At 43.1% G+C, this 27072-nt stretch overlaps 1 long non-coding RNA gene across 1 annotated transcript in view; it reads right to left on the bottom strand.

The window, feature by feature from the left end:
- The window catches only part of LOC138363888 (uncharacterized), a 297587-nt gene extending 277109 nt beyond the window's left edge, over window positions 1-20478 (bottom strand). The window contains exon 1 of the long non-coding RNA XR_011228227.1: window positions 20319-20478. This is a non-coding gene — a long non-coding RNA (uncharacterized lncRNA). The remainder of the gene's footprint in view (window positions 1-20318) is intronic.
- Between the last annotated feature and the right edge of the window lie 6594 nt (window positions 20479-27072).

Here is a 27072-nt window from a genome sequence, read left to right as displayed (position 1 = left end):
CTATATTTGACTACTTCCTGTAATCCTGCTAATTCAGTTTTAAGTTCAGCCTGCATTGAAGAGACATTGTCAGTTAAGCAGTGTTCAATAACAGTATATACAGTGCCGATGTGTACTCCCTAATAAAAACTGCATCCTGCCTTTCCACATCCTTAGCTGTTATTGCCGTTGTTTTAGATTTAGCTACTCAGAACTAAATGTCCATGTAGCACAGGCTATAGTGAGCCCGTAATTGAGATCAGTTATTCACAATAACCTTGTTACTGTGATATGTGTCAGTTTTAAATGGAGGTGTGGTTTCCTCCTTTTCATTTTTTTTACTGCTTATGTTTTAGTGCACTGGTTTTAGTCATGTTTTGATAACATTACCTTGGTGGCAAATATAGATGTATAGTGTTAACTAGTGTCCCATTTTTCAACTGCATTGTAGTCGCTGTGAATTTTGAGTCTAATGCAGCTGCTCTCATTGGATTAATGTTAAGTTTGGTGCACTGGGCCTCAGTTGCTTCACATTTCAATAAGTAATGCAATAGTGGTGTCCCTGCCTCTGTCCCATAGATATGACACGCTTTAACTATTGAGTTTAGTACCTCTCAGCAGCACTTTTAACCAAGTCAGTGTGTATGGCTAATACAATGTCTCTTTCTTTGCCAGGTTTGAAAGAGGGGGATGCACAGTGTCTTGTTCGTATTATATCACAGTGAGTCTTCCTTCTGCTACTTTGGCTCTGTGGTGACGTGATGGGAATATTGTTTTTTTTTATTTGCTTCTTAATCTGCAAAACTTGAGGTATGTTAACCTTAACAACAGGTAGAGCAGTGGCAGTTTTTACTAGTGATCCCTAGCTACTAATCCATCGCAATATATATGTGGTTTTTGTAGGTAATTCTCTAATTACACAGTTATATGTTGCTCTCAGCTCTGCTATCTCGTACATACTTTGTTCTTTTGCAGGGGAATAATTACTACATCTACATTACAATCCTTCCATGGTGGTGTGAATTGTCTCTCATGCAAATTCAAAGCAATACATTTGGGAATAACATACTCAAAGATCAGAACATAAGATACTCATATATGCTCACTTATACTTTAACATACATTGTTCATTACATATCATAACATACATTAATTCATTAGCTACACCGCTTCATTAATCTAATCGCAGAGGCTATATTCATCTCTAAAATTACATCCCTAATACTCTGTAGAGACCCCAGACATGTGCGGAGGTATTCATACATGTTTTCCGTAGGTTTGATGGGCGTCGATCCTGCCCCAAGTTAGTGATCTCAGTGCAACTTTGTTGCAGGGGTAGCATGTCTGAGGGAAGTTTGGAATCACCCAGTTGTATGTATTGCCTTAAATCAACAGTAGTGCCACTAGAAGTTCATATCCCCTAGAAGACAATGGCACGGAGGCTTCTACAAGCGGATGGTGGGAACAGTCAAATGCTGTCCAAGGAAAACCCTCCACCACAAAAGTTTGATCTACAGGAGCTTCACACCGGTCACCGAAATTGATTCTCGGGTCAATAACAGACCACTGACCAACCTCTTACGATCTTTCGCAGGTAAGCCATTAAGTCCATCTAATCTGATGTATGGAAGTCTTCGTAAATCTCTAGCATCCCTCACATACATGAGAGAGAAGATCCGTCACATGTCATAGTGACTTAAGAGCTACAATCATCTGTCAGGAGTAGTAAGTCAGTGGAATGACGTTTGGACTCTAGAATACCGAACTGCTCCTAGGGAGAATGACTACTACAGGAGAATAATGACTAAAGGAGGATAATGAGTATGGGAGAATAACAACTATGGGAATATCAACAAAACCCCCACAATAAAAAAACTTAAAATCTGGTGATGTTCTGATTGACAGCGACTATCCACGTTCAGAATGGCCTCTAGGCGGCATAGTCTGTATTCAGACAGTCAGGGTATCATGAGAATAGTGAAAGTGAAGTGAAGATGTACAACTAGTCTCAAAACCTTAGAAAAATTAATTCCCTCGTAGCTAGCAGGAAAGGATGTCACCCCAGACTCTCCCCACCCCACTGTCCTGAAATGACTGCTGTGCAACATTGCAAATTTAAACAAACAATACTATAATTCTGAAGGAGAGCAATGAAGGTTTTGCAATTCCTAAAAAGTGAGCTCCAACCCTTGTTACTCCCCTCCTCCCCAGAATTATGCTGGAATTTTCGACACTAAATACTAACACACACTGCACCCAGCAAATGCAGTTATGTTAGGAAAATACTAAACCAACTACTACACTAATTTTTCCAAGATAATCATTAAAAGAAAATGGGTTTCATGGCTTCTCAGACAAAATGGGATATTTGCCACATCACCTGAAGAATATTTATCCATAACACCATAAAACACCATTCTTGGAAACAAATAGGATAAAGTATTCACCAAGACTGGATACAAATTAATTACAAGTGAATTCAATGTCTACTTCCCTAAGTCGGTAATGACGGATTTAAAACTGTGCAAGGGGAACACGTCCTGAGTACTGGAGGGAAGAGACTATTGAGAGACCAGCTTAGCCTACAAACACGCTCGTGTGAGCAATTAATCGTTCTGCAAAATCAGTGTGGTCGAGCATCAACAACTCCTGTTATCGACTATGAACTTTGCCAATTAATTGTTAGATAAGTATAGTGATCACTTAAAAAATAGACTGGTTATAGAGCAGGGCTACCCACCCAGAACCGATAAGAATTATTTCAATTAACTTATTCTTTACATTATCCCATGTAAATACAGGCATAAACTTGTGCCCGTGCCTCCCTCCCTCTCTTCTTACTGGCTATTCAGCTCCTGCCACCTCTTGAGTGGCAGGATCATCATCAATTAGTCGTCTCGTCACAATCGACTTTATAATGGATCCAGAACGGGCCGAAATGTCGTTGCCCATTCATCTTCTAGTGTGAGGTTTCGTGAACTAAACATTCTTGTTTCCTTGTTATGTCAAATATATTTGTTGCTGGTTATTACTTTGTCATTATTCAGCAGGGGGAGACGAGAAGAAGTTAAGTGACTACATTATCTTGGTGTATCATGAGGCATTCTCAGTCGCTGTTAAGGCCTTGACCATGAGTTTCAGCCCCCGTGACGGAGTCTCTTGCCTATTACCAGGCTATATTCTACTTTACAACTAAGCTGTATTCTCTTTAATCCAGTAATATTTAGTAGGCTTACAATTCTAGCAAATTATAATTAGTTGATTAATTTTGATTGATAGGCTGTATTAAACCCCCGAATTCATGAAAGAGCAAAATCCCTAGCAGGATCATTTTTAAGTACACAGTCCACTTTGAATTAATAAATTCCAATATAATAAAATAAATCATTTAATAAAAAAAATCGTTGGGAGATTTCCCCCCCCCCCCCCCTTCATCTCCAGGGCTTGTCTCCTCGAGCGACTCGCGTTCCCGGGCAGGAATGTCGCACGAGGAATGGAAGTGTTTTCACTGGAACGTGAGGATTCTCTCGAAATGTTGGAGACCATGGACAGTGAGCAGGGTGTGCTGGAGTCTGAGGTGGCTTCTTTTAGGTCAGTGGTTGTCATGAGGTTCTCTCCTCGGTGCAGACGTGTGGGCATCCCCTTGTGGGTAGGCCGGAGTGGAGGGTGCTGAGACTGTAGCCGGCAGTCATGATGGTCATGATTTGTATCTAGTTTTGAAGCGGGGAGGGGGGGGGAGGGGTCTGTTTCATGCCTTGAGCCCCGCCTCCAGGGGTGCTTCTGTCCAAGTTGCCCGAAAGATTCAGAGGCCGTTGTCGATTCTTTGCATGGAGTTTCGGCTCGTACTGACCGGCTGGGCCCTGACGTGTAAATATATACTTCAGATGACTCTTCATTTAACTTGTGGTTCTATTAATGACAACGGGCTGCGTTCCATGGTAACTGATCTCTATGCTTCATAGGCAGGGGGTTGATGTGACTTTTGTTCAGAAACACAATGTTCGGTGTGTGGCTTTGTTGCATTGGTTGGAGGAGTATTATTTAGTTTTGTTAAATCTGGTACAAATGTTGAAAGGGGTACGATGATCCTTCTTTCCAAGCAGGCGCCTAGTTCGGTGTTGCACGCTGAAATGACTAGGATGGCAGGATTTTGTTGGTCAAGAACTCTTATGAAGGTGGCGATTCCTTTATTATTCATTTACGCACCCTCAGAGGTGACTAGGCAGCGGGAACATGAGGATTTTTTTTTTCAGATAAAGTTTAAATTTTTTTTGAGACATGCTACACGTGCCATGGTGTCTTACGGGGAATTTAACTGTCACGTCGGCATGGGACAGTAGCAGTCTCTTGCCTGCAAATGTGTCCCCTGCGGTGATTGAGGCTCTTCAGTGTTTTGGTTTTCGGGATGCGATGTGATTCGGGGGGGGGGGGGGTGCATTGGCATTAACGATTTTGTCTTCTGGTTAGTGTTCTCGTCTCAATAGGTTTTACGTTCATAAGTGAACATAAACACACGAGATAAGGTCGGTGGTATCTGTTTGGACGGTACCAGTTGCTTTCTCGGACCATTGTATGGTGCTGGTTAAGGTTAGGGCTCTGAGCCAGGTGCGAGTGGAACGATGATGGAAACTGAACTGTACTTTGCTATAGTGTCCTGATGTTCGTGCTCGGTTTCGGGAACGGTGGGCTGTGTTGGTCTCCCGAAAACATTGGTATCATTGTCTTTTGGACTAGAGTGATTGGTGTAAGGGCGAGTGTAAGAGGTTGTTCACTGCATTAGCGAAGAGGATGGTGGCTGCACGCTATTAGTTATTGCATGTTCTGCAGGAGTGGGGTGACTCATTTGTATGGGTTAGGTAATCGGGGGTTTGATAGGTTTGGGGATATTTTATTCTGTAACGTTTAAATTCGTCTGTTGCGGGAGATGTTGGCTTTTTCTAATATAAAATAAAGAAATTATTTTATATTAGAAAAAGTCCCTATTTTGAATAAACAGCATGTTATAATTGATGAATACATCTTTGGGGTCGACCGCTGGACGGAATGGACTTTGTCTGAGGAGAGCTTAAACAGGAAAATCTTTAAAATCTTGTTAACCTCTTCACAAATGCAGTGAACACAGTGATTGAAGGCTTAAAATTAGAAAATAAGTTTATTTTGAATTGCGTTACTTTTTTGGCAAATGTTCATGTGAAGACCCACAAGCCTGGATAACCTCTTAGGCCTATAATTTCGCAGATCCCCAAGACAACTTATAAACTCTCAGAGATATTGAACCAAATAATCTCCGACACGACAAATACAGTCTCCGTGGTGTAGTGGTAAGACACTCGCCTGGCGTTCCGTGAGCGCTATGTCATGGGTTCGTATCCTGGCCGGGGAGGATTTACTGGGCGCAATTCCTAACTGTAGCCTCTGTTTCACGCAACAGTAAAATGTGTACTTGCATGAAAAACTATTCTACGCGGCAGGGGATCGTATTCCAGGGACCTGCCCGAAACGCTACGCGTACTAGTGGCTGTACAAGAATGTAACAACTCTTGTATATATCTAAAAAAAAAAAAAAAAAAAAAAAAATCTCAATGCCTCCCAACCACGGTCCCTTTTTAATCTAGCAACTAATTCATCGTTCTTTAAATAAAACCCCACAAGATCTTTGCTTTCCTTGGCCTTGACAGTCTTCATTAACGTACCAGTGGAAAAAAACTCATGATACTCTACACATAGTAATCACACTAAGGTGACTGCATCAGTGAGAAAATATGTAGGGGCCGTGATGAGGATTCGAACCTATGCAGTGGGTGTTCCCACGCACACGCCCTGGTTCGAACCCTCATCACAGCTCCTACGGATTTTCTCACTGATGCAGTCACGTTAGTGTGATTACTCTATATTAAAGGAGGAGAGTCAGAGGGAGAACATTCCTGGATGACAGAGCCAGAGTGCATGGGGGGGGGGGGATTGTGTGGAACTCCTGCCCCGGCTTCAGTAGAAGCCTCAGGAAATCCTTGTATGTTCAGTAAAACTCCAGGTTGCAACCCTTATACCATGTCGTGGCCCTAGTTGAACAGGGCGTGAGTGGGGGGGAACACCCACTGCATAGGTTCGAACCCTCATCACGGCTCCTATGGATTCTCTAATTAATACTCCGTTTCCTCTTTGCTTCTAGCTGAAGATCTTTGGGTGCACTACGCTGTAATCTGAGAGTACCTCAGGTGTACACACCCTGTTTAAGCAGCTGTTCCATAAGTTGAAGCGAGTTATAGCAGTTATCCCTATGCAAATGGTAACCTTTGCTCTTCAGTGGTGCAATTAAACTCATAACCCTTCGAATTGTTGTCTTCTCAATTCCTGCATATACTTCAAAATCAAAGATGTAACCAGTCTGATTCAGTATGTACAGCTTTACTCCATACTCGTATTCGTATCCTGTATCGGCCAGGTTCGTATCCTGGCCGGGGAGGATTTACTGGGCGCAATTCCTTAACTGTAGCCTCTGTTTAACGCAACAGTAAAATGTGTACTTGGATGAAAAAACGATTCTTCGCGGCAGGGGATCGTATTCCAGGGACCATAGGATTAAGGACTTGCCCGAAACGCTACGCGTACTAGTGGCTGTACAAGAATGTAACAACTCTTGTATATATCTCAAAAAAAATACTTATCAGGTTAATTTGGATTAAAATCTTTGGAAGATAGACGGCTCCACCATGTCATTGTGCCTTCATCCAGACAGATGTTTGAGTAATGTAGCAAGTTTTGACTTTGTTAGATATACCATTAATGTTCTAACTTTAATGAGTGTCTGTACTGTTTTCGGGAATGCCATTGTTATGAGTATGAAAATACTTAGCAATCGTTACATATTGCTTTGAAGTCATACAAAAACTGAAAGAAGCTACATGTCACTTTTTACCAGTTTGCCAGAACATTGACATCATTGGCACCGTCACAATTCCCATCAACTTTGTCAGTTGCAAATATCTGTCAAGCTCTTTTACTTTCACTACCCACTCATTCTTTACTAGGTGAGAAGCATTGAACATGATTTGTGATGCATACAAATTTCTTTCATATGCCAAATACTTCTGTAAATCTCATAATAAATAACAATAAATCCCAGAGGAGTGGTTGGTGCTGGACAGTCAAGCCTGGTGTTCCAGTAAAACTCTGAACAAATGGTGCAGTATTGTCAGTAGACCAGGCTTCACTAGAACTGGCATGTGGGGTTCTAGTGGTAAATAAATCGTCTGCACGTGGGGCTGTATCAATAGCCACATCAATATCACTATTCATTTTGTATCGTATCCTCACCTGTCGTTTCTGCCACTTAACTATCAACATAACATTATTTACACGTTGAAAATATTAGAGGGGCTGGTCCCAAACATGCACAAAAAAATAAAACCACATGAGACCAGAAATCCTGGCATTATGTGCAGAATACCCCCGTTGAGAAGCAGAGGTGCAATAGGTACTCAAAGAACTATCAACATCAGAGGCCAGAGAGTGTTCAACATGCTTTCACTACACAAAGGACATAACTAGCCGACACCCTCGCACTGTTCACGAGAGCATAACCACCTCCAAAGGATAACTGATCATTCAGGCTGCGATTCATGTATCAGGCTGCGAGCAGCCTCGTCCAACACCCTGATTGACCAGGCCTGCAATTATTAACTGCTGACTTATCATCCGAGGCAAAGAGGAGCTTCTGGCCCGCGTCTCTGCACTGCTTCACCTGCTGTCTCCCATGGCGTCACTCCCTCACTAATTGTCCTCCTGTGTTGGGTGCACCCTTCAAACCACCATGTTCCGTTAGTGTCAGTGGGTACTCATTAGCTTCACATTCAAGCTTCCTCACAGCCGAGCCGTCCACTACTGGGCTTCCTCGTAGGTGTCACAGGTCACGTTCCCAGGAACTATCCCGAACCCTCTTTTAGAGGTAGGCTGTTGCAAAGGCTCGTCGCTCTACTAGTCAACTCCCCTCCCCCCCCCCCCCCTCCGTGTAACTGACGGAAAGGGACTTCACACACTAATCAGCTACACTAGCGCCGAGAGCCACACTGTCACTACTTGTTGGCCAATACTTAACACTGTCTGCTGACCAATAGTTTCTCTACTCGACAGAACTCTTATCAATCACTGCCCTCCCGCATCAGTGATTAATATTTCCTGTCAATGCATTTTTTAAAGTTTCAGTTTACAATTTTACTGGCCATTTTCACACTGGCACTTCCTTCGCAAATGTGTCAGAGAGCCAACCTTCAATCTTGGTGACTACAATGCTAGACACAAGAACATTGGTGGCTCTCGCTTCAGTAACGGTAACGGGAATCAACTGCTGTCGCTACTAAATAGTCACCAAGATGTGCAGATTGTGGGTGACCTTGAACCCACGCATATTTGTGGAGGCATTCTAGACCTCTGTGTTGGTTTCAACGTCTTTCACGTCTGGTGCACATCTATAACAGATTTGTTGTCAGATCATCACCCTTGATTGACTACTCTATGTATAGGAAATACCATCCTGCCCGGTGGGACTTTCAAACGCAAACGGGTCAGTGTTCCTCCTGCTCGACGTGAAGACTTTGTTGCTCATGTGTCAGAGTGGTACAGCACTTATGATCCCTCCACAGTCCAGACATTTAACGACGGTCTAGTACAGAGCATTCAGATGTTTGCCGACCCTTTTAGGTCAACCCCCTGCACCATCCAATAGTCGGAACGATATGAAAGGTAATAAACGCCATGCCTATTACAATGACCCCAAACTGCGTACTTTGAAACGCACTGCCAGACGAGTTGGGCTTGCATATAGGGAAACACGTACGCAGGCAATGCTCAAGCTCTTTCAGAAAGCCCTAGCCAAGGCGAGGGAGCGCATGACAGAGCTCAGGCAAGATAACTGGGAAACTTTTGTTAACAGTCTCAACTCTCACACCCCCCTCAGCCAGGCATGGAAGGATATTAAAAGAATTATTTAATAAAGGCGATAAGATCGGCCAAGTAGCACACCCTCACCCTCTACACACAGCAAACGAGTTAGTCGATGCTTGGGCAACCACCTCTAGCTTCAATAATCTTCCCCCAGACATACAGTTCAGATTAAATGCTGGTTACGGAGATCGAGAAAGGCTCGTTGACTTCATGCTCCACAAGGAAGATGAATGCAACGTGCCATTTACCGAGTTTGAATTACTCGCGGCTCTAAACAAAGGCAAAGCCACATCCCCCGGTGAAGATGGTATCACTTATAACATATTGCGTCTGCTTCCTTTAGTACCAGGGAATCCCCTGCTTGAGCTGTATAATATGAGCTGTTACTAGGGAGCTTCCTAACTCTTGGACCAACAGTATAATCATTCCAATTCCCAAGCCAAATCAAGAGAATGCTTTCCGCCCAATTTCCCTTACTAGCTGCATTTGCAAAACATTCGAGAGAATGGTCCTAAACCGTCTCCTCCATAGAATAAGAACCATGCTATCCCCCCAGATATATGGCTTCATGCATGGAAGGTGTGTACATCATTGCATCACCACCTTTCTTACCCTGCACACTGAAAAGTCATATACCACCTTCCTAGATCTTAAGTCTGCCTTTGATATTGCAAATAGACATGTTATCTTGAGTGAGCTTGCAAGAATGAATATTGGTGGTCGACTTTGTTGGATCAGGGGTTACTTATCCAACAGGAAGTCATCTGTGTTTTTCCAGGGGCATAGGAGTGTAACAAGAGACTTTGAACTAGGTACCCCGCAGGGTGGTGTCCTCAGTCCTACCTTATTTAATATCTTAATAAACACGCTGTTAAACTCTATACCGAGCAAACCCAACGTCCACATCATTAGCTATGCTGATATAATGATACACACCACTGGGTATGCTAACACGCAGAACACACTTAACTCTGTATTACTCATGTCAGGACCTAGGTTTAATTATCTCAGCAGAGAAAACAAAGATACTAAATCGGCGCCCACCCAAGCAGGGAGGAGCTGTTCGCAAGATGCAACTGTCTGATGGCTCCCAGCTCGACTATGTAAACAGATTCAAATACCTTGGCCTTGAGGTGCCACTGTATGGTCCTGTTGTATTCAGACTCTGTCGTCAGTATAAAGAGAGGCTCCGAGCTCTCAAGGCTGTTGCAGGTTATCACTCAGGCTATGGTGCCAATGTCAGAATTGTCAAAATGATGTACTTTGCATACATCAGATCTTTAGTGGATTATGCTGCACCTCTGCTTGTTTTGATGCCTGAAAGAAAGCTTGGAGGGCTTGAAAAATTGCAGAACGAAGCCTTGAGGATAATCCTTGGGTGCCCTCGTACCACAAAGATACTTAATATGAGAAAGGAACTTAATATTCTGAGCGTTGTTGATCGTGTTACTGAAATTAACTGTCAAATTGGTATAAAAATGCTTAGGCTAACTCATCCTAATCCTTGCACAGAAGCCCTCCAGAATTTCTTTATTGAAGATCAGCATTGTTCCAAATGGATAACAAAAACTGGAACTCAACTCAGAATGCATGGGGTTCATGATTTGTACCAAGAGAAACAACAACGGCACTTTCCTGCACCGTGGGAGGTTACACCCTTTCCAGTTTTAATCCCTCCCTTTCCACCCAAGAAGCAAATTAGAGATCAGCCCAAGCTTCGTCTTGAGGCAAAGCTCAACGCCTTAAGCCATATTGATGCTCTGTCCACAGAGCATTCTCTCTCTCAAATTATATACACTGATGGTTCCCTACACCGCACCACGGGTGCAGCTGGAAGTGCAGTTGTCCTGACAATGGGCGTTGGCCTATACTTTGAGTGGGGAGTCCGTATAAACAACTGGGCCTCTACCCTTCAGACTGAACTATTTGCCTTGATCCTTGCACTGAAATGTGTACAAGTCTCCAAACTTGATACATTAATTGTAAGCGACTCCTTATCATCCTTAAATGCTCTCAACTCTAAGACATAACTAACATGCTCGTGTCTGAAGCTAGACACAAATACAACAAAATTATTAAGGATGGTAACAGTGTCCATTTCATGTGGTCTCCATCTCATGTTGGCCTCCGAATGCATGATAGAGCTGATAAGTTAGCCAAAGAATCTGCCTTTAAAGGAGCCGTTGAGTGTAACCTTGGATTGTCAATGAGCAATCAGAGCAGCAGTACACCGAGAACTTCAACAAGATCTTGTAGATCTGAGGCAAAGTGAAATTGACACCAGTAATTCCATCTATCATCATACTATCATGCAAGAGGAGCCTCACATCTATGGATCATCCAATAAAATCAGCAGACTTCTAGATGTTACTGCTGCTCGGCTTAGACTCGGTTACAAGTATCTCTGGGAATTCTCATTATCTGCTGATGTAGACCTGACCAAATGTAAACTGTCAACAAAATTATTCGCACACCCTCCGTCACTGTGATGGAGTGCGAAACGATACGTGAATTTAGAGACAATTCTATAACCAATGTTCCAGCGATGTGTCAATAATTCATTCAAAATGATTTGCTACCAGAAATTTTAGCCAAATATCCCCAGTTTGCTAACTGTAGGTAGTAACTAAGTGATTGTAACCTATCCACCGCTGCCCACTGGATGGGGGGGCGGTGTGCAGGACAATCACAAATTTTGACACTAGCTCTCCACATATGTCAGTTGCTTAATTTAGAACCTGTACTTGAGGTCGATCTCGAACCCATTGTTGACTTATATTGAATTTTGTAACTAGCTCATCAAGATTGTAACTTGCTTAGCTAAATGAATTGTGGGGTTCAGTCCCTGAGCCCATTATGTGCCTCTGTAACCCTTTCCACTACCGCCCACAAGATGGGTATGGGGTGCATAATTAATGAACTAAACTAACAGTATAATTGATATTAGATTATCCTTAATATTCACTAAAAACATTTAAAAAATATATAATTTACTTTCTCAACCTTTTTTTCCAACATTTTTAATATATGCAGCATGATACATGGTGCTTAATACACTGGATGACACACACATCACAGGTTAGGTTAGGAAAGCTAGGTTGGGTTGAATCGTTAATGTGTGATTCTTAACGCTAGTTAAAAAAAAAAAAAGATGCTAGGTGTCTGTTAGATGGAGGAGCTGGTAGGTGGTGGATAACGGCATGAACCGTTAGATGAATGGTGGATCAACAGGACGATGGATCGCTGGTAGGTGAATGGTGCTTTAACAGGGCGCACCGAGGGATACTGTGTGTTAGTATCACACAGACATCGTTCATTTACATACAATAGGACTATTTAGGTTAGGTAAGAATAGTTAGTGATGCATAGACATTATTTACACTAAATGCGTAGAGTGGGCGGAGCCGGGGGGGGGGGGGAGGGGAAGTTTTTGTCACCTGGTTAATGGAAGGGGAGACAGTCAGGAAGGTGTTTTGCACTTGTACGGGAAAATACATTGCTACCAGTTATTGTATTTCACACCCCCTGAACGTTCGCTCATGCTTGCACTAACCTCGACATGCATATCTACTATCTGTCAACCTTAATTGTTCCACATAATTAGAAACCCTTCCTTGAAGTAACCTTTACACTGTTATCTTTGTAAATCCTTTTTTGCTTCACTGAAACCGAATCAATTTGAAACATTTCCCTAAACGTTTCTCCTCCCGAAACTTAAGCCTAATGCTTCCTGTATCTTTCTTGCTAATCCTTAATTAAAGTATACAAAATTATCTACTGTACGAATCAATTTGATTTTTTTATTAATTCTTTCCGATTTCTCCCCTTTCCCCTCATTCAAGAATATTGCCATGAAAATTACAGTTGAAAAACCATCCTTCCACTCCCTAATGTACGAAACATTTTTAAAAACTACAGGAATCATTTTGATTTTCCCTTTTAACTTCGTTCACAACTCATGCCCTTAACTACTATTTTCTAACTGTCAAAATTTCCGTTTACTAAGCTTGCAACTTTAAATGGAACACCATTGCAACATGACTCATACCACGTTTTCAATTCTTACCTCTTGTCCTGGTTTGCAAAGCAATTGTATCTTACATCCTCAATTCCCTTACTATAGTCCTCTGCTAGAACTAATTAATCAAAGTGAGGCATGGTATCTTACCCGACCGCTGGATACCGACTAATAATACCCAAAGCCAAATTCACAAACATTCTGACCCATACGAAAAAATTAGTGGAAGCCGTGAGGAGGAGTCGAACCTAAGCTCTGAGGACTCCCAAGCAAACACCTTAGACAACTGTACCACAACATGATCAAAAGAATTCCAGCCTGGGATGCTTGAGAGTACACAGAACAGATTCGAATCCTTCTCTCAAGCCCCTACTCATTTTCTCATTGATACATCAATGAGAATTACTGTGATTTCTTCGTGCCTTCAGACCCCATGTCTGACATCATTTAAGTGTTAAGTTCTTGAGAGGATTACACTCGACAGGTTAATGTTTGAAATTAGACCCCAACTTGCCCCTAACCTGAATGGTTCCCTTACTGGAAGACGCATTTTAACTTCCTTTGCTGAATATTTTGTTACAGGGACCATGCTCTTAGGTGGCATTTATTGACCTCAAAACTACTTTTGATACAGCAAAAAAGGGGAAATAAATCTTAGAACGATTAGCCTCTTTGGGATTAGTGGAAGACTTTTGATATAGCTCAAGGGGCACCAGAGTATCAGAACTGCCTCAGTTCTTTCAATGGGGTCAAAAGTAAACATTCTACACCCTTTGATTTGGGTACACCCCAGAGTTGTGCGCTTTGCGCAACAATGTTCAATGTCCTAATGCACGAAAACTATTAGTTCCACACTAGCTGATGAAGCCGTCATCTAATGTCGACGAAATTTGTTTTGTTTCAAATATCCAAACGAGACTGCAATCTCTACTTTATTAACTCGCTGCTAAAAGCATTGAATTCGGTCTTTAACTTAATCCATCACTTTCTCTCCCAAAAAACAGCCAGTGTGCCTCTAGCTTTCAAAGTTAACAACCAAACAATAGAAACATGTGGGCAGCACAAATACCTTTGAGTAGGTATCATCAGTGACATTGTAAACGACCTACATCGTTGGTTAGAAGCGAAATCACTGAAAATACTAGTAAGAATATTGGTATATATGTTAAATATGCTAGACTATTTAACATGTTTATTAGATCCTTAGTTGATTATCATGCCCTGCACTTTGCTTCCCCGCCTCTGTTTTGTACAAATAGAAGTAATACAGGATGAGGCCACGAGGGTAATTCTTGGTGCCCAAGATTCACAAGAATCGTCAAAATGAGGAAAGAACAAGCTTCTAACCATACTAAAAAGAATCATTCAAGTCAACACGATCTTTTTCCTTCAAATCACGAGACACCATCTTCAGCATTGCTGGGAGACAAATTATTATGTGCCGTTAACACACTAAGTGGTGTAACATACCAACTTACTCCTTGTGTGATAAATGGCCGAGTAAAAATGCATACAATCTCACGAAACTCTACATTTCTTTTAAATGCAATATTCCTGTCACTGAAATCCCTCTTCAACTGTATACCACAATTCAGGTACTACCCTGGAAACAAACCGTAACTGTCTATTTTCCGCTTGTTACAACTTGTAATAAAGTTGTTACATCTTGGCTTAACGTGTTTATGACGTATTAGAACGTTGTTACAACTTGCTATATTGGTTGTTATAACTGGTTAGGTGTTAAAACTTGTTCCAACGTTGTACCAACGTCGTAGTTTCGATGTGTGTGTGGTGGGTACACACACCCGCCACTAGGGTTGATTAGAATCCTGCTCTTTCCAAAGCCGTCACACTTTAAATAATTGCCTCATCAAAATGTTGAAGATCCCACGAGAACTGTCCACATCGATATCACAGTTCAGTCATCTATAGGAAGGACTGCAGTAGCATGCAGGTTTTACAGAAACAATATTTGCACACAGACTATCAGTGTCAGGTTAAACAACTGGCTGACCTCTACACAAACAACTGGCTGCACTACACAACTAGCTACCAGTACATATAACGTCACAGGACGAGGAATAATTGTGTGCTTCAAAGTCTGCTCTTGAAAAAGTTTTATGCGCAACCGACATTAAGAGCTTTATAATTGGACTTCAATAACCTGCTCACTGCACAGTATAAAGCGATTGGAATTTCATGTATGGATACCATATCACAAATATAACCCACCATAATGACAAACATTGGAGCCAAATTTGCGAGTAAGAACGATGAAGGCGAGTTAAACCTAGGTGCTCCCCCCCCCCATCTCTAGTTGAAACTATTGTTCCTAACACTTGGGTCTAATAGAGAAATTACCGACTCCCAACGGCCTGAAAGCACCGGTATAAAAACCTGTGATTTGTTTAGATCTGAAACCTTTTTTTATGGGCAGCACAAAACGCCTGCTAGACTGACACCTTGGAAAATTAATCACGTCCAACCGACCTGCACAAGACCATCTTAACATACTGAGAAGCTGCACATTAACTACACAATATATCAAGGCAATATTTGTCAGTAGACTCTGTAAAAGCAATCGACACACTGGCTTGACTAAAAGAAAATACAAATTATGAATGGCCTTCCACTTCCGACAAAATATTTCTTTGACAACCACAAAATGAAAGTAAGATTCCTCCAACACCACACTGACTACTTGGACCGTAATGCTGGTGTGTCACAAGTCTGTACTCACGCCAATATTACACAACACACTACAGAGGGAAGGAAGGGGAGGAGTGGCGGGCCTGCTGATAAAGGTCTGAAGTTTCCAGGATATGGATACCCCAGGCTGCGAGAAGTTCAGATACTACATACATAACAGGCACCATGACGATGGGAGGACTAAAGATAGTAGCTGCGGTTTATAACTTTTTTTAAATGGCAAAGACCCAGGCAAGACCTACTATATTTGTCAAACACCTACAATAACTGAAAGGGCAGACTCTGTCGCCTATTAGAAATCGATCCCAACTTCAATCATGGAGACTTCAACCATGGATAGATGCAAGAACCGTATTGTGGTGTAATGTGAGCTAAGCTATTGGACATGGTAACAAGAAACCTTTTAAGCCAACATGTCAGGGGACCCACATGACTAGAGGTAGTGATGAACCTGCTTGACTACCTCGAATTCACTAAACGATTCACATATGGGAAATTAAGTCCGAAGCCCCATGGGAATGAGTGATCACTGTATTTACATTTGAATATATAGTGGGAGTAGGGATAACTTATGGAAGGGACCAGAAAGCAAAAGCCTGGCATACCGAAAGGGAAACTACAAGGAAACAAAATTGTTAATATAAATACCATAGGTAGTAAATCTCAAGGATAAAGGCTGCGCAGACATGAACGACTACATCACCCATTAGAGTAAGGAGATGCCACAAGTTTGTCCTGGTATGAGAGAATGGAATTTCACGACTTGTGTTAAGTTGTGCGAGTGAGTACGACCAGATGTATATCAGCGTGGAATCTCCAAAAGTGCACATCCATCCGTGCACTCTCCTGTATCCTCTGGTCTGGGACCAAGGTCTGCCTCGCTGGGTATCTATGGGTAACCCTCGGGCTGGGATGCCCAAGGATATTGCCAGAGTTGTTACAATGCCTTTATCACCAGTGTTGATTATACAAATCAGTGGAACTCGGTGGTTCCAGTCGGAGATACGAAGGTTAGTTTCGTGCTCCCAGGCCATTAGAGTTCACTCATGTTAAGGCATGGTCTCTTAACCTCCCTCGGTACTTTTCCATGACATGAAACAAAGATTACTTGTGTATGGAATTGTTATTGATTTAGGCATTTGTTTGTCTCCTATTGGTTTATTCTTTCACAAGGTCATTGGACAAAGGGAAACTAGACCAAACTATGTTCTTTTTCAGTCAGAGGCAACCCGGCCAATACCGTGCAGCAAGCACCAAATTGACAGAACCCATCAACGGCATCAACTGAGAGAAAACGTGAAGCCAGGGAGAATCTTCTAACCTTGTCTGTATGTGGTGATGTTAAAACTATTACTCCAAGTAGACCTAGATAAATTATGGACTGACTAAGTATTTCAAGGAGTATCCAGTCCGTACTCCTAACTCTTCCATAAGGCACCCAGGATACAGTAGAAAATGTATACATGTCAAATGAAAGAATAAAAGGTAAATTTAATAAAGTGAGATGGCGAACAGACCGGAGACAACGACAGGCCCAGACAAAGAGGCTAAGAGGAGGAGATGCCTTGTCACCAAGGCCAGTTCCACAACAAAGTGGCTATAGCTATAACTGATCATGGAATGACCTGCGGGTATTTGATAACAGGGGCCTACCTTCCCCTTCCCCTACCCCCCCCCCCCCCAGGGAAGGCCGTGGTTCAACCCCAAAAATAGAAACCAGGTCAATTGATTGAACAATTTGAGACTACCAAGGGAACGATCGCCAGGTGTAACATTGGCCTCGTAGAGGCGCAATAGATTTTGAAGAAAGACACTATGGACGAGGCAATTAAAAGAGGGCTATAGAAGAGACGACGACTACGGGTACAACGGAGAAAAGATATTGGTACAACAAAAAGAGGCAAGTCCCATACAAAAGATTTAGTTCCGTCGAATATTCTCAGTTGAAAGTGTTACGACCTAGATGGTCTAGGTGATAATAAACAAGTCATTTGGAGCACTCCTTAACCTACTGCCCGAGACTGAAGTACACGACCCACTTTCTGTCGGCCCTAAACTCAGGCACACCAGGGAGGATGCCAAAGCACTGGCAGAGGTTTTTGTATTAACTTAAGGATAAAATTACAGGAGAACTAAGGAAGGAGGAGTCTGATGGACCACAAATAAGGCCCAAACTACAGTGCCTCGTATATGTAACCGAGGTCATCCTCTTCATGGTGGACAACAAATCGTACTGCCAGATTAAAGTAACGATGATCAGAGCAAGTGTTAGTGTGGCTGCAGCAGAAATATTTATGCATGCAGCATTTTATGGCTTCCGCACACTATAGTGAACACCAGCCACACTACTCAACTCGTCCTCAGGCCAGGCTCGTTAGTGCAGAGGCCGTCCTACGAGACGGGTTCATCAATTTTAACACCGTAATAAAATATGTTCCCATTCATAATTTAATATACAATAAAATTCAATGTATATTAGGCATACATTATGTAATTAGTTTTTTTGGCTATATTTTGTGTTTGTAGTACACTAGTGAAGCATTTACAGACTTGCTATTCGAGAAGCGGATGTCAGTGAAGCACTGTTGGAGAATAGTACTTTAATCGGCCAGACCGCCCTCGTCAATAAAGGACAAATGATTGTTACTCCTGCCAACAAACCACTTGTTTATCAATGAAAAACAGGTTTACACAAAACGCGTCCTCTGTTCATTCCATTCAGTGGTCGACCCTAAAGACTCGTTCATATATTTAAACTAGCTTGCTTCCTTCGGAGCCTTCTTTGTTAGCTTGGAATAAAAGGACGTAGTTAGTGTCCTTGCTCTTAATGCCGTTATCTGTGGTTATAGGAGCTCCGCCAGTTATTATATAATATTTTCTTCCCCAATAAAGAGAGACTTTGCAGTTACAAATCAGGAACACCACGTTACCGCGTTCCAGAGACCCAGAAACGTTCACCTTTAACACTTCACAGGTCCTGCCGCCTGACCACAATATTTGTCGACTTGCAGAATTGCTACAGCATTCAAGGGCTACCAATACCTTGTGCACGATACTGATGATGGCCACGTAGCTGCAAGTGCTCAGCCTCCCGAAACTGTCCGACGGTATATTCAGCTTGCTAGGTTTAGCCCCGGTACTTTCCCTTCACGCTAAAACTTTTCGCTTCCCAGTCTCCCCTAACCCCAAGTGAAGCATAACCCTCTTGGGTATTTTTATATATACACCTATTTAATTGGACTGGTGGGATAGAAGACAGACTAACAGAAATATGGACAGAGGAGGGGATTGAAATTTAACCGAAATTGTTAGATTAACATTAACCATATAATACACCACAACTTAATCTTCAAATTATGGGCCTGAAGAATGGTTAACCACTCGGAAGTGGCTAACGCATAGAGTACTTTAGACTATACCTATTAGAGGATCACTGCTTCAAGGCATAGTGTGTTAAACTATTAAAATTATTAAACGTGTTCCCTTCACCTATGGTACTTAGGTGGGAATATGTATCAACTACGTAATGACCAACTGCGATTCTAGAGAAGATTTTCCAAGTAACTTTAATCCCTCCATACCTGCAGTAGCGTTGTAAAAGACCAAGTTCATGGGTCTGGTTGATCATACCTGCAGTGCTGTTGTACTGATGCACCCTCGTACATACCTGAAATAACATTAAATACATCAAAATACTAAATTGAACATCTTGTAAAGTTTGAGAAACATCCCGCAAAACAATCGATCAGGTCAGATTTTGGTTCATCTATAAAGCTGACTTACCACCGAATGGCAAAATCTCAGACATTGACTTATCCAAAGCCCGTTGTCAACAACGGCCAAGTGGTCGTTAACCCGGTAGCCAAACATGAACGTGAAGAACGCTTCACATTTAACTTCTCAGTCTATGCTCGTTCATGCACTGACCCACAACAGTTCACACATTTTAACACACTGTACTTAAAATAGTTTTTGATGTGACCTATTATATGTTATTTATTAGGCGAGGGAGACAAGTTAGAATACACTCACGTTGTTTCCTTCAACTATCAGACCTATACACAATATAAATATACATTAATATTTACTTATATTGGAAAAAATATAGTACTTGGTTACACAAGACGTTAATGTTAATTTAGGCGTCTCTGGGGTTGGCTGCAGCGTGGACGACACTGACTCAGGATGGCTAGTTTCATTCACATAGGATGGGGGGGGGAGGGGATGTGACGCTTGCTAGATTAAAAGTTTATGGTCTGTGTTTCAAGGATTGAAATATGATATTTCACAAGAAACACCTTATAACTGCCAGAATTTAACTAATAATTTTGTCAACATTTTTCACCTGCTTTTGGTCGAACGTTCAGTTTCACTATGAGTGTAACACTCAAGCCGCTGTTGTTGAACAGTTTATCACATGGCAGGCGTTTTTAGAATTAAATTTTGCTTTAATAAGCATCAAAAGTTTTAATCTAGGTAAAAGTTTCCACTAATAGACAGGTATATTACTCAATATCATATTTACAAATGAGCTAAACCAGAGCTAATTGAATAATTTTAAATAAAGCTTTAACATCTTGTAACTATGCTTATTTAGACAATCAGCAAATATAGACTATTGTACCTACAGAATACAATGTGATAAAATAACTAATCATCTAGAGTAACTTGCCTGTAAGCCTGGCGCAGGTAACCTCATGCACAAGACTGTCCAGGTGACTAATTTAGTAAAACCAATGAGGCGGGCACTGAGCAGCACCTCTCCCCACGCCGGCCCGCGCCACACTGCCCGCCGCGCCTCTTGACTAGCTTGGCCTGATGGGTCAACTACCTGTGACGTCATTCACCTCACCTGACATGAGGCCGCATCACATACAAATAATTCACAAGTCACTTCCACAATATTAATATAGTTTATTTCTATTAATGTGAAGTATGAGCAAGTGTGAGTATGTATTACAAGCACATACTTCACTACTGGACATTAAACCCACTACCACACCCACCTAGTAGCTTGGAAGCTCCATAACGCCTTCTGTAACTGTTATGTTGGGGTCTAGGCCAGGGTCCAGGTACAGCAACCGGTTACGGTGCTCAGCGTCCTGTGTGTATATATTACTGTATGCCTGTAGGGTCGAACTCTTAGGTCTTGGACCCCGCCTTTCTTATCGTCGATTGTCTAATTACCGAATCAAGACCTATTTTTCCTATCATATCATCTGCATGTGTTTCCATCACACACACACACACACATTCCCAGGATACAGCCCGCAGCAGTTGTTTAACTCCCAGATACCTGTTTACTGCTTCGTGAACAAATCATCAAGTGAAAGAAAATCTGCCCATTTGTTTCTGCTTCGATCGGGAATCGAATCCGGGTCCTTTGAACTACGACCCTAGAGTGCTGTCCACTTGGTTGCGAGGACGTGTGCGTGCGTGTATGTGCTTGTGCGAACTCTCCTAGATGTACTCAACAAAATGTGCCTGCAGGGTCAAGCTAGGCTCCTAGCCACCTCCACCCCCCCCCCCCGCCTTCTAAACGTTCTAAGATTAATGCAATGTCTTGTTTCCCCTCATTTATCATATTTCCATTTAAAACTTTGAATCGATTTATCTTCAACGTCTTTACGTCTAACCAGTTGCACTTATTGACAGCCCTGAGACTGAAAAAGGTCTTATTGACGTCCCTGTGACTTATTTGCGTCTCTAATTTCCTTGTGTGACCCCTAGTTCTGCTGTTCCTAGCTTTCAACAATATTGCTTTGTCTACCTTGTCAATTTCCATTAGAATCTTATATATTGCTATCAGATCCCCCTCATCTCTCCTTTCCTCCAGTGTGGTAAGGTCCAGTTCTCTCAGTCTTATTTTATAGCTTAAACTCTTCAGCTCTGAAACAAGTCTCGTTGCATATCTTTGGACCTTTTCTGGTTTCTTCTTGTCCTTTTACAGGTAAGAATTCCATGCCGGGGGATGCATATTCATGTGTGGCTCTCACCTTCGCTGTAAATAGGTACCGGAAAGCCCTCGTGTTTAAATTTCTGAAGGATACTCGGATGTTGGCCAGTATGCCATTATGAAGCTGTTATTCTGCTAATGTGGGCATCTGACATCACAAATGGGGTTATGTCCACTACTAGGACTTTCTTCCTTTCTGATGTAAGAATCAGTTTTCCCTTTTATCCTATATTTTTGTCTTGGTCTTAGTGTGCCTGTTCCAATCCTCATAACTTTGCATTTGGCCATGCTTAGCTCTAGCAGCCATTTTTTTCTGAAATATTTTAAGTGTGTCCAAATCTGATTAAATGCCTCACAATCTGCTACTGTCCTGAGACTTCTCAAACTTTGCATCATCTGTAAATATTGAAATGAAGGCACAAATTTCCTGTCAGGTGATTGACAAATTCGAAACAGTTTGGGACCTATAAGCAACCCTTGTAGTACTCCACTTGTAACCTCTCTCTCCCCTCTGCTTCCTTCTTGAGAGAAAATCTCTGACCCAATCAGCATTAGGGAAACCTAAACAAACTGCCCCTGGTGTGGATGGTATAACTTGTAACACCTTGAGCTTACTGAATGATGTCCCTAGCCACCCTCTGATTGACCTCTATTAAATGAGCCTCTCACAAGGTATCTTGCCAAAGAAATGGACACAAAGTCTCATAGAACCAATTCCTATACCTGTCTCTCAAAATTCAGACCCATTTCCCTTACATCTTGCATGTGTAAAGTCTTGTCTTGGAGTTCTCAGTCGAGTCATTTTTCAGGTCAAAGAAGAATTGGCTCCTAACCTATATGGGTTTATGCCCAAGTTTTGTTCACAACCATGTTTTGCTGAATATTTTGTACACTCCCAGGATAGGACACAGGAGTGAACGTTGCCTTCCCCCCCCCCCACACTTAGGAGACATCACGCCACTCTCCTTAGGCCTCCCCTTCTTGTGACGTCACAGGACGCTCGAGGGTGAGTGAGCCTGATTGGTTTAGGCATGTGTGCTCCAAGCCTAGTTTTGGCGCGAAGAGCTATGGTTGGATGCGGCACGAGGGAGCCGTGCCGGCTCCAGGCTGATTGGTCAAGACAAAGTAGGGAGAAGGTATGGGCATTTTGAGTTTCCCTAGCGCGGGAAATCGTCAGTCTGAGCAGGGTAGCAGGTGGACTAGGACGTGTCTGGGTGGAGGGGGGGAGTTTTCCCCCTCCACCCCCGTTAATCGCTTCTCTCGTCCAAATTACTCATCGAACATGGCACGCCTGCCATCAGGGGTTGTGTCAAGGCCCAATTAGGTGAATTGGGGCCAAGGATTTACGGAAGGAACAGTAAAAAACTAGAGAGACAGTTGACTGTGTTCACCCAGGGGGCAGCTGGCAGAGCCTCATGGTGTAACAGGTGGGTCGAGTATCCTGTCTAGTGGCAATGGACAATTGGTGTTGGGCAGTGTAAGTGAGTGTGATATTACAGGCCCATGTTGGACTTTGCATTCCGCCAGGCTGCGTCAGTGTGGGGACGCTGCCTGCCATTGTCACCCCAGTGTAGAGCAAGGCAGGCTCTAGTCTGCTGGAGTTGTGGGTGATTCCTCAACCACGTGTGTATGCCCGGGGGGCCACCCCGGCCACCCGCCGCATGGTCCGGCCACATGGCTTGGCCACATGGCCCGGCCACTCCACCCGCCTGCCCGCGCGCCGGCCAAACCCCACCCCCCCTCCCAGCTCGGGAGGGGCGCTGTGGGCCATGCAGTGGCCACATGCCTTGGCCACTTACCCGGGACAGCCTAGGGCCACATCTTGTCGACGCATGAGGAGCAAGCAAGCTAAGTGTTGTCAGCTAGTGTGGTAGTGACTTGGGAAATGAGGAAAAAAATAAGGGAAAGAGGGCAGTAGAAATGAGTACTATTACAGTGTGAGGCATACCGGTGGAAATTCACGGTAAGAGTTGTCTCAGAGCCTCGCCAGGCTAGAGAAGCAGCTGAGTGACAGCTGTCAGTAGGATCCATGTGTTTGATAGGGCGGTATCTGGAGATGGATATTATACACGGGACCACACTGTAGTATCATAATGTATATATATATATAATAGACTGACTAGAGTATGTAACCGGTCAGTGTAGAGATTTACCATATAAGTGATCCAGCCTGTCGATTCTATATAATCGTTCAGACTGGATTAATGCCATAGAGTACAGTAAAATTATTATCATTAGAGGTAGGCAGTACATTTACATGATGATATAATTTTCATTGATTATGTGAATGCCATTTCTATGTGTTCATTTGCATGTTTATGTACTGTGTTGTGTGGTGAGTCAGTAGATGTGATTGCTGACTGATTGCCTAATGATGTCATTAGCATGTGGGGTATGCTGACAGCATCATTATGTTGCAGGTTTGTGCAGTATTGTTTCAGTTTATACGATATTATTGCCCCAGGAACTGTGTTGAGGGTTTAAGGGACCTCAAGGATTATTCAGGGGAATTCACAGTACTTAATGAGAGCAGGCAATTGATGGGTTAATTGCCTTGCTGAGGTATGTGTGTGTTCACAGTAGTCCTTTGCAACGGGTGCAAGAAAAAGAGGGGGGGCAGTAATATTAGTATACTTTTGTGTGTTGCACAACCGTGTGTCATTATTGAGTGGGCACAGTAATTAGCGAGTTGCAGTAGCCGCAACCATATGTGGGCAATGCCTTTATGATGTTGCATGCCATTGTAGTGCGACCTATGTAAGGCTGGGGTTACTTTGTTTCTTTAAGTTGTGTGGAGGACTTAAGGATTCAGTGAGTTAAGTAAGGGGTAATTAACTGGATAAGGGGTGCACACTTAGTATTGTGGAGTGAGTGAGGGCTGTTAAGAGAGAACAGTGTTGAGCTTGAGTGAGATATGTCTCGGGAGCAATTAATTGTCCATGTGACAATTAATTGACCACTCTAGCTAATTATGTAATTAGCCTTCTCATCATGAATTCACATAGTGGGAGAGGATCTGTCAGAGTCTGTCAGTATTTGTGTTAACGTAATATGCTCGAGACTAATTACCTTTCTGGGGTATAGCAATTAGTGGCTCAGGTTAATTAATGGAGTAATTAACATTGGAGAGCCCCGATGACTCGGTAAAGCGAGGTCGTGGAGCTAGCATAAATCGTTGTATTAATCATATAATGTCTGAGGACAGTGGATTAGTGGCACATCTTGTTAATTAGGGTAATTAACTCCTTTCCCATGAATTCACAGTGTTTGATGAGACCTGCTTAGGCAGTGCGGAGTGAGACGTATTTATGGATGATTAATTATCGGTCCTGGCGCCAGTTAATTAATTGCTCAGAAGTAATTAGGGACTTAATTAGGGTAATTAACACTCACTAGTGTCACGTGGGGGTGGGTGGTCCGGGGCTCTGCTAACACTCGGCTGCTAGGGGCTCAAAGGCCCAAATACTCAGCCCCTCCGACTCCCTGGATTCACCGGAGTCTCCTTGATCACACAAGAGAGGACCAACAATGCCCACCTCCGCAGGTCTTTGCTTCCACCACAAAGGGGTGCCACTGATTCACCCTGGAAGCCCTTCAGTCAAACACGGGGAAACTGCTGTTAACAGTTCCGGCCTAGACCCGTGGGGGAGTGAAGGAAGACTCAGGCTTACCTATAACCATAACCTCCCTGAGTCTTGCCTGCCAGACAAAAAAAGGTTGCAGGAACTCCTTTCCCGCCTGTCTTCTCTATCTTCCTCTTAGCAAGGTCGCCAGCTGGGTTATTATATCTGCACCCCAGCAATGCAGTTCAGTGGGTGTATTATATATTGTTTGTAGCCAGAAATGTATGCTCATAGAGAAATATCATAAATGGAGGCACACTCAAACACAGTAATAAAATGTGTGGATTTACTGATGCAAATTACATGAACACACACACACAATCACAAGTAATGCATGAATATGGAATATGGATAATGAGTCTGGAGATCGTCAGCCTCTTCTTCCACGACCTCCAACACTCCTTCAACTGGGCAGGAAGACAGGAGTCTCACACTCTCACAGGAGGGCCTCTTCACCACGTCGGCACCTCTTCTTCACTGTCCTGCCATCCATACACACTGTCCTCTCTGACAGTCCTGGACACAAGCTGCTTTGCAGCCTATTCTACTATTAAAGTAATAAAGTCTTGCTGCCACATACACAAGTAAATATTGTGGCCTAACTAGCCTACTCATACAAGGGGTAATGGGAGGGAAAATGATCTACCTTACATTCCTGGCTCACGACGCCTGTCCCTCGATGGTGTGAGGTTCCCACGCTTCCTTGGGTCGATCCTTGACGATCCAGGACGTTCCACAGGTCCTCAGGTGTCGTGAAGCCTTCGTGTCGTCGCCGTTCCAATCCCTGAGATTCAGCTGCCCCAATCCTGGTTCATCGATGGGCGCTGAGCTAATCACTATTTTTCCCCACACTCGCCTCTCCCACAAGGCGTTGCTCCTTGTCCTAGGCACGGTGTCGTCCTTCCAAGATTCTCAGTGGATGTGACCCCAGTCACAGCTAGGCCTGCCCGCCCACCTTCCAGACCTCAACGTCCAGCCAGCGGCGCCGCCCAGCGTCGTCGCCGACTATTTTCCAAGTTTGGCACTTCTCTGCTCAATGAACTTGGTTCCTCTTTTGCTTCCCAGAAGCGCAGGGTCTCCAATAACTATGGTGGACTGCGACGGCTAGTTCAATCCACTGAACAAGGCTTGCAGAGCCTCCAATCCTTGAGAGCAGACCGAGGCGCGTCCTGTCGCTTCCAAGGTCAGAACCACTCTGACGTTGGCGCCGCCCGGGGCACTCGGTGACGTCATGGCGGGCCCTGATTTGTCGCCCGCGACCTACGTCGGCCAATCCGCGATCGGCTAATGTCCCTTCCAAAAGGTCATATCTGCCGTAGGGGATACTGTTTCATTTTATAACAGGGCGCCAATTTTCCTTTATTTACAACTTATAATATAACTTCCTTCCCTTAACTGGCAGCCGGTCTGGTCGCCACATATATCATTAGACTCCCTAAACCTCAGAGAATCAGTAGGGAGAGCTGATATGACTCTCTAAGCCGGCAAACGAAAGAAATAGGAGAGGGCACCGTAACACTAGTAATTTTTTGACACAGACTGTGGAGAAGCTACCAAGTTAGGGTAGGCTTAGTTAACGTAACTCAATGGGGATGTAATTAGTGGTCCGTTTGACCTTAATTGAGAATTACTCACTGAATACTTGCTAGGAGTCAAGTGTGATGTAATATATGTTTGAGTTATTGTTAACAAGAGAGAGACAAGTGTTAAAGATTAACGTAGAGTATCATCCTGTTGTTGTCTAGTGTGAGACAATTGTTTGTGATTATCGTAGTACTTTGTTGCTGACTGCTGCGATCAGTCAATTAACGTAATTAATCACTTAAGGCAATTTCTTTTGGTTGTCG

Source organism: Procambarus clarkii, chromosome 12 (assembly GCF_040958095.1).
Source record: "Procambarus clarkii isolate CNS0578487 chromosome 12, FALCON_Pclarkii_2.0, whole genome shotgun sequence".
NCBI classification, from domain to species: Eukaryota; Metazoa; Arthropoda; class Malacostraca; order Decapoda; family Cambaridae; genus Procambarus; species Procambarus clarkii.
Note: the sequence above shows the minus strand (reverse complement) of the source record. Positions and strands in the feature narration are given on the sequence as shown.